General features: G+C 41.2%; 1 pseudogene; it reads right to left on the bottom strand.

The window, feature by feature from the left end:
* Nucleotides 1-2648: 2648 nt before the first annotated feature.
* LOC115828134 (uncharacterized) lies at nt 2649-2767 on the bottom strand (annotated as a pseudogene).
* Between the last annotated feature and the right edge of the window lie 6912 nt (nt 2768-9679).

The raw sequence follows: 9679 nt of genomic DNA, 5'->3' as shown, positions 1-9679 counted from the left end.
CAACATCTTCTTTGTTCTGGGTGCCATTGCTTACAGGTGTATCACTGTACTATTCATTGTTAATACTCATTATTATAACCCCTTTTGTCTTGAAGGCAGACAGAAAATAATCATTTAAATTATAATTGTATTTCTTAAAGGTTGACTGCTAGCATTTATAAATCCAGTGCTGTGAGATGTAAACATCCAACAGGAGGCTTGTGGCACACAGGAGATACAGAGAGGAGGCTGTCAGGTTAGTCATTTCAGCTATGTTGTTTGTCTGTGTGCTGAGCTGAAAATAGCACTGCACCCCCCCCCCCCCCCCCCCCCCCGCTCTCCCCTCCCCCACGCCACGGCCTCAAGGTATTATCTCCTTTAGGGGCTTTAATGCACACACCCAGCCAATAGCTCGTGTTAACAGTCCATAGCTTTATCCTTTTGCATGTTTGCATTTTAAGCATACTCCTGCAAAACGCAACTAAACCTACAGTCACCCAGTGTTTATGATTGGCATTCAGACTAACCAACCACAGTGACCCATATCATGAAGTTTTCAAAAGGTCATTGGATGGGGCTGCTCTCAGCCTCTTGCCTTTTGCACCAATTAGAATGAGGTGAACGAGGTGAGAAGAGACACCTGTTCACCTCCATAATCAGATGAACTTCCTAATCTGGTGGTTTCTAGAACATTTCGTTCAACACTCACGTCGGCTGTCAGCGGTGGAGCACGGTGTGTCCCGTGCACTTTCACTGCACTCAAGGCCAACACAGACATTCAACCCAGTGGAGACGCCAACACAACGCTGCTAATTCTCTCCCATCAGCCCTGGACAAAGGGCAGAAGGCCAGTCAGACGATGAGCGTTGTTAACTGGATTAGCAGGACGTTTGTCTTAAGCTCTTCGGGACATCAGGAGGTCAACCACACCATTCAACAACAGATTATTTCTTACTGTCAAGACTGTGATTCCTGTGGAAATCCCAGAATAAGCACCTGATTCGACATTTTTACTCTGTCAGGATTCACAGGCAAAGATTAATAATTAGTAGGACACAAAAGGAAATTGTTGCTAAGCAGTCAGTGTCCGTGGTACCGTACAGTTTGAGGCCAGTATTGTGAGACAGTCACTCAGTGACTTAATGCAAAACCCATTGGCAAGTGCTGATTAAAAATTCATATATTCATAGTTAAATGTTATATGGGCATTTTGTTTTAATAACTCACCAAGACAACAATCAAACATGTGCACTCCTGGTTTGTGCTAACAGACACATATTTGCAGCTAAGCTGGATCTCTCTCTCACACATGCACACACACGCTCATACACACACACACACACACACACACACACACACACACACACATACATTTCTCCCTACTGTACACGCAGAGGGAGGAGTTTTTCCATAGAGTGGTGGATTAAGGTTGTTGGGTCTAGGGTCAAGGTTTGGGCTCTGGACCAAAACCCATGAGGTGGAACTTTAATCTGAGCGTCAGTGCTCATTAGACTTAATGAATGGAGATATGCTCATTACCAAAGCCCGACGTGGAGTGTTTGCATGTCCACACAAAAAAACACAACTCTCTTGCTCAGGACAGACAATGTGGCACAGATTAGGGAGAGAGAGGGAAGATTGGAAAAAAAAACTGTGGCAACAGAAATTCATGCCCAGTAATTATGGAGGGTCTGTGTTCATCCTCAAGCATTTGTCTAACTGGTGGTGAGAAACCAAGCTTTGGGCTTTCCAGCTCAAACTATTGTTTTTTATTAACCAACCTCTTTTCTTTTTTTTCAAGCAATAGTTGTAATTTTGTATCTAAATAAATCGACTTCTAATCGAAGACAGATGATTTCCTACCAGTGGGCCTTGTAACCCCTATTCTGATATTAAAACACAGATATTAAGATGCCAGAATTCTCAATTATTAAACAGTAAATGTGGAAACACGCCTGGAATAAACAGAGGCAGAGTGGTGGGCATGAGGTTAGATCTTTGCTGCTGGTTTCGAGAATCTACAGCACCATTGAAAACCATTAGGAGAAAGACAAACATGCCGTCTGGCTCAGTTCCCAGAATCCACAGATCTCTTAATAACATGTTCAAGTACCAAATTGCTGTGTGGTGGAAATAGCCCTAATGCCTCAGACATACACACTGGTTTTAAAATGTACTTTGTGTTTTTTTTTAAGATATTGAGAAGGCTTTTTGGTATCTGGATGCTCGTTCATCTAGAGATTTTTTACTGTGGGATATCAGAACTGTTGTGGTCTCCAGTGTCTAGATACTTTGCTTACTAAGTATTTCATTAAAAAGAAAAAAGAGAAAAGAAAAAACACATGATGATTCAGTATAGAGACAGAGCAAATGGTAAGAATCCATTGTACATTTCATATGATAGTTTAAACGATATGTTAAGTATTCATGTTTCCTAAGGGAAAGAAAACTGAGTATGGCATTTTATCCACTTTCTATGACTCACTTTTTGCATGTTAGGTTTTCTGGAGAAGAAGAGGGCTTCATTATGATTCAGTTAAGTCAAGTTAAGCTTTATTGTCATTACTCTCATCACAATTAGATGTTAGATGAAGAACAAAATGCAGCTCCCTCCAGAACCATGGTGCTACATGTAACATAGAACGGTAGCTGACAATAGGAAAGAAAACAGCTAACAGCACTTAGTATTTGCAGGCAGTCTCCCATCCAAGCACTAACCAAGCCCAACCCTGCTTAGCTTCTGAGATCAGACAGGATCAGGCGTGCTCGGGGTGGTATGGCCGTAAGTGGCAGCGTGGCAGTGTGCTTAGGAAGAGGACTGAACCCCAGACTGCTGCATACTAGACACTGGACACCATCCACCCACTGACTGCTACTGGCTGAAACTTAACTGGCATATAAGTAATATGTTCAAGATAGCCTGAGAAATTACATTCACTCCATATCTCCCTGAGCATATATATATATATATATATATATATATATATATATATATATATATATATATGTATGTATGTATGTATGTATGTATGTATGTATATGTGTGTGTGTGTGTGTGTGTGTGTGTGTGTGTGTGTGTGTATATATATATATATATATATATATATATATATATATATATACACATACATACATACACACACACACACCGGGCCCGGTGTTGTGGGGGCCCCGAAACTAAAATGGTATCGCACGAATCGTGGCCTTTACGCGAGCTCTCTGTGTTGTGTCCGAATTCGCTGTTTTCAAATCCAACAGGAGAATCAAATTATCCAACTGTGATTTGTGTCTTCTCCAGTTGCTCAGTTGGTTAATGGTGCATTCTCTTCAAAATATCTAATTGTCATTGGACAGCCCCCCCCCCCTTTTTCAACTGCTGGCTGGACACTGTGTTCAGCTAGACGGAAGAGCTCTTTTCACTTTTGAGTGTGTGCAGTCGTCTTTTTGGCGTCTTGGTGGACATTAAAAACGCTGACCATACTGAAACCCGACCGAAGTCTGTGATGAGTTTGCTGAGTTTTTTGGGGGTGGGGGTGGGGGGGGGGTGATTCATGGTGGGGATCTGGCCAATGAATTTATCTGTCACATTTGCTCCAAGCTGATGTAAACACCCCATCTGAAGTGCTGCAATATTTACTTGACAAGAGACATGAAAACTGCTTTTCCAAACACGGCTATCGCATGCCAAGTGTTTCTGACAATTCTATCTACCGTCACAAGTCAAGACCGCCTTTTAGCAAATTAAAATTGATAAAATATACCTGAGATCCACAATATCTCAGTAAAGACTGTGCGCTCTAACTTTGTTATCCATTGAGAACCATACATATATGTGTGTGTGTGTGTGTGTGTGTGTGTGTGTGTGTGTGTGTGTGTGTGTGGACATCATACAAGCTTGTGTGTATACACACACACACACATACACACACGCACACATACACACACACATATATATATAAGTGAAGCTATGTAAGCTTGTTTTGTCCTGCTGTATGTTGTGTGATCAAAGCAACATTGATGCCACGGTTTGTTCAGGTAAAATTGAGAGGGGAATTTAAATTTGGAACAGTCATGTTTAACATCTAAACAGATGCACAAAATCAATCTAAACATCATCTTATTTCAAAACTAATCATGTATACAATATCTACAGAAGGATTATATATGTACAGACAATTATAAAACATGAAATGTTTCTCCAAATATAAACACTTGAATTTATCAATACATCATTCAAATATAGCTGTAGATAAAGAGATCATCCATGGAGGCCCCGTTAAGAAACAGAACATAATCTCTACACTGCTCACTTTTCTTCTCCATCTTATCTTTCTACCTTGCTCCACTTCCCTTACAAAAATATTCACTCTTCCATAACCACACTCATACAAAATAAAATGGAAATCCAGCTATCCTGCCTATATTTCATGACTGCGTCTTCCAACCCTGTGAAAATCTCCATTCCTCTGGGACTCACTGTTTTGTTCTCCTACCGCTTAATTGTCCTACGAGGTTCAAAATATATCTGAAATGATAAAAAAAAGAAAAAAACCCTAACAAAAACACCCTGAGAGAAAGACACAGTCAGTCATCCAGAAAAGAAGTCGTCTACAGGGAGACAGAATGACAGAGTAAAACAGTCATTTTTTTTCTCTTTTTCTTTTCTTTTCTTTTCTTTTTTTAAATTTTTGTCACGCAAAGCTTAATTTGCTCATGTTCTAGAATTTTCCGACTAGTTCATCAACATCCGCAGTCACATAGTAATAAGCAGTGGCATATGTCTGCATGACAACGGTTGTGATTAGTCTGTGAATAAAGCTGCTCCAGTGTGCCTTTGCTTTGCCTCGTCCCGAGCTCCCGGCTCCCGCGGTGAGGTATTTATAGCTGACATTGCCAGCCAACGGAGGAGAGTGTTATGTAAGGACAAGTCAACAGAGTGGCAAGGCAATTAAATGTCTGAGTAATTGGCATTGGCCCTGGAGGAAGAGGAAGACAAACATGCAGAGAATCGCCCCTCCGAAAACTCCCTCAAGCGCCCCCCCCCCCCCCCCCCCCCCACCCTTCTACAGAGTTTGTCTCTTCTCTCTCCCATCTCCACCTCCATCTGTTCCCCCCAAGAGATAAGCTGTGCAGACCTCTGAAATACTATGTTTGCTATGGACAACAGATCTGACAGAGGCTGAAGGGGTGTCTGGGTAGTGTAGTTTTGCATTAATGGGCACCGTTATGGTCCTCTGAGGACAGTGAACTGCTGTGGACATTGATGCATCTATCGGCCTTCATTAGTTTAACCTCAAAGCATTGCGCTGCATATTCTCTGGACTTTGAGGTGTCTTGAGTGCAGTGTTTTGAAGCTAGAGGCCAGGCTATATTTGTCAAGTTGTCATGTTCATTGACGCCTCGGTGTTTTTATATTCCTAGCAGTGGCACCCTGGGTACAGATTAGAACATTATGTAAGAATCATTAGCAGACAGACTCAAACAGCAGGGGCATGGGTCTCGAGATGGAGGGGCGGGGGTGGGGGGTTAATACTTGTGACTCATTAAGGAGCCCTGCTTGTCCCTTTGGAGAAAGGCTGTGTGAATTTCGTAGCTGAATTTACCAGGCGGACGTCAGCTCATTCAGAAAATCACATTGCCAGAGAGTGATTTTATGACAAAACGTTCGTTTGTGATAATGTATTCTAAACCAAGGTGATTTCAAATTCACCACACATTGGTTTGTCTCCGTCCCAGTTAATTCTGTACGGATGAGTCTCGACTCCCCTAAACTGACTGACAGTGAATGGTAGCCGCAAATAAAACTGCAAATGACATTAATTAAGTTCTTAGTCTGAGTAAGACAGCTCTTGAGAGGGTCATTGCTGACTTGTCAGGTAGCTATGTTCCTTTTCTAGTCTCTACTCTTTCTCCTGTTTTTTTTTTTATTCTATTATTTCTTTTGATTAGATTCTCTTTTGTCTAGAACCAAGTTTTGCCTCAAACTATAATTATACAACTCCATGTCTGTTACTTGTGGATAATGAGATTTAATGTACTGCATATTGTAACTGTTTGTATGTTTTATACGTACTATATATTGTTCTTGTGTTTTGTATAAAACTTTTACACCCGTTACTTTCTGAGTTACTTAATTTCTGAGCCAGTATATTCTATTATGTGGAATACACACGGGTATACCCGTAAAGTTAAAAATAATCAGTTTAATTGGAATTGCTTACTAATTGCTTGCTAATCATGCACTAATTAGGGCGTAACTAAACAATAACATGGTAAATTAATGGCAAAATGGTTGTTTGAAGGCTGTATACGAATATTGCGCCCACCCCCCACCCCAAAAAAAAAGAAAAAAAAAAAACAGTAACACCTCTAAGGAGAAATCCAACTGAGGAGAAAGTTTGAAGTCCCTGATCCATATATCCAGAAGTCTTATAATCCACGGTTCATTAGACAAGTGAATGACTTATTCAGCCCAGGGCCAATAAGCCCACACCTCTGTGAGTCTGAGCAGATGCCCATGAGGCAATGAGAGCAGTAAAGCTCTGGTAATATACCAGGATCAATTGTACTCAGCCTGCTTTTTTTTTATGACAGTAGGAGTTTGGCCTGGATCTGTCATATGTAATTAGATCGGGCTGAACTGCATGCCTGCACACACATTCCCTGACGATATCTCCACGGTCTAAATGTCAGCAGACATCTCACTGACCAGGTTACTGCTTGACTCGTCAATTACGAGTTGAGTAATACAACACTCGTCATAAGACACCCAATGTATCAACGATCATTCATCTTTACTCTCTTCTACATGTATGGCCCACTCTTCTAAATATATGCCATCGAGGAAACTGAAGTGGATTCAAACGCTGACAAATTTAGGGAGAACAGGGGAACTACTGTTTGCCCTCGGAGGTCTATTCTCACACAAATTGGAGTTGAATCAGTTGTCACATTACCCAGTGCCACTCAGTCGTGAAACAGGAGAAAGTGACTCCAGACTAGGATAAGAGGGCAAGACCTAAGAGAGCTTACTGTGTAAGTGATGGAGAGAGAGAGAGAGAAAGACAGAGTCTGACAGAGAGAAAGAAAGAGAGAGAGAGAGATAAGACGAGACAGAGAGAGGGCGAGAGAGAGAGAGAGAGAGAGAGAGAGAGAGAGAGATAAGGTGAGAGAGAGAGAGAGAGAGAGAGAGAAAGAGAGACAGAGAGAGAGGGCGAGAGAGAGAGAGGGAGAGAGAGAGAGAGAGGGAGAGAGAGAGAAGGCGAGAGAGAGAGAGAGAGAGAGAGAGAGGGAGAGAGAGAGAGAGAGAGGGAGAGAGAGAGGGAGAGAGAGAGAAAGAAAGAGAGAAAGATTGCCTTCCTCTGGACACCCCTAGGGCAGGACCCTTATCTTCAGACACATTTCTGTTTCTCTCTCTCTCTCTCTCTATCTCTCTCTCTCTCTCTCTCTCTCTCTCTCTCGCTCTCTCTCTCTCTCTCTCTCTGTGCATGAAGTCCTTCACAGTTTGGCACTTTAATCTCCATGTCTCTGTGTCTGAGGGATTCAGCATCAGTGCTCTCAGACTGACTGTATCTGACCCAGGGTCTAGACAGTATCAAACTCAAACCTTACACTGATGCCACATTAGATATTCCACAAAATACCACATAATAATGATAAAAATAAATAAATAGTATGGCTCTTGCAAGCATCCAGGCGAAAGCAGCTCCAGTGAGCATCAGGCTTTGACACTGTCGACTTTCAGATGATGAGTAGAGAGTTCTTCAGCAGACTTACAAATCAAAATGATTATGACTCTGACATTTCATGACCTTTCACAGCCAGTGATGAAGTGTTTGATTATTGGCCATGATTTTGCTGTTACTTCTGATGACATTTGGTGTGAAAAGATTAATTAACTAATGAGAGAGATGGAATAGAATTAAAAAAAAACAACTGTCTCCAAGAAAATAAAATTCATTGACCAATAAAAGAATTCCTTTTGTACAGCTATGTAGCCTATTCTGCTTTTGTGATGTTTATCTGGCACTTTGAAAACAGGAGAGAAACAATTTTCATAAGAGCAGATGTTCAATTTTATTTATTTATTTATTTTTTTTTTAGATTTCTTACTTCACGCTTGAGGAAGGTCTCTCAAACATACTTTGTCACGAAAACTTGTTTTGCAACATCACTTTGGAATTTTAGCTGGATTTTTACTGACTTATTGGAATTCACAGGCCTTGAGAATTAAAACTAATCTGTATGGCTCAGAAATATTCAAAGAATCCCTGTGTGTTTGCGACCTTTCTGAATGTTTAAAAGAAGTGAAAAGCCTGGGCTTTGCAGCCTTTGCCTAGAAACACTGACAAGAATTTGCAGTCTGGGGCGATAAAGAAAATGTTGCTCTCTGATTTTGACCCATAATTTGCAGATGAAGAACAACACAGAATGAAAACATCAGACACAATTGGACAGTTTCGGTCAGGCCCGCATCCCAAAATGTGATTCCTCCACCTGTCTGTGCTCTATTGCATGTATATAGTTTAGAGCGCTCCTGGAACGCTTAGGAACCATCCAGAAACTAAGAAGTCACAACTCAGATGTCAGGAAAAGGTTGCTTGAGCACTTACTAAATGGAGTGATGGGATTTTAGCATGCAGTCGCTCTGAGTGAGAGAAACAAAGGACTGACCTGACCGACCACAGAGTCAGCTTCCATTTACAGAGAGGCTCATTAAGAATTTAGAGGAGAAGTTTGAACTGTGGAAACAAAAAGCCTCTAAAAAGCCATGATTGACTTGGTTACTTTTGCCCTGCATCTGAGAAGGAATACAAAACAGAACAAAACAAATCAAAACAAAAAAAAGAGAGAGAGAGAAAGAGACAAAGAGAGAGAGAGAGAGAGAGAGAGAGAAAATGTAAAAGGTTATGCACATTCTACATCAGTAAAACTAAAACTATTTGATGTTGCTCATTTTGTAACTGTGGGTATTGGAAGGTTTGGGCGGTGAGTTTGTGGCGTTGATATACATATGTGTGTGACGTCTGTTTGCGTTTATGTGCATTTCTACATAAAGCATGCCTCAAATAAGGGGTTATCTGTGGTTGACCTATGACATAAATATTCATGAGGAAATATTTGTGGGAGTTAATGAATAAACGTGATGTTTTGGAACATAGACCTTAAGGAGGCTTTAAGGTAAATTCTTCCCAAGCTCCACATGACTTCTTGTTTTAGTGATTTGGCTTTGGCTAAATTTGCCCTTTAAATTTGGCAGGAACAATGGGAGCCGATCCTTATATAAGATTTAACGAGGACGGAAAAAGTTTGCAGCATACCAAAACCAATGTGGGTTTTTTTTTTTTTTGTTGTTTTTTTTTTTGTTTGAGCAATCTGCTATAAGAGAGGCTTGGGAAGGTACTCCACATGGACTAAATCTCCCATAAACCACTGGGAATGTATGCTTCTTTAACGTTTGGCCAGCTCTTACCAAGCGTTTGGATTACTCGGATAAAGTTCTAGTTCGGGCCTTCGGTCCACTCAGGGACGTCTGGGGCTGTACTTTTAATGAATGACTGTTTGTGTTGTACAGGCTACGCTGCAGCGGCTGGGCTGTGACGGACGGCTGAATGAGTATGACGTTCTACAGACACATCTCTGAAAAAGGCCCTTCGCCGGCTTTGGAATGAACAGAATGTCGCATTTCACTGGTAATCAA

Source organism: Chanos chanos, chromosome 14 (genome assembly GCF_902362185.1).
Source record: "Chanos chanos chromosome 14, fChaCha1.1, whole genome shotgun sequence".
NCBI classification, from domain to species: Eukaryota; Metazoa; Chordata; class Actinopteri; order Gonorynchiformes; family Chanidae; genus Chanos; species Chanos chanos.
This window is presented reverse-complemented; position numbering and strand designations above follow the sequence as displayed.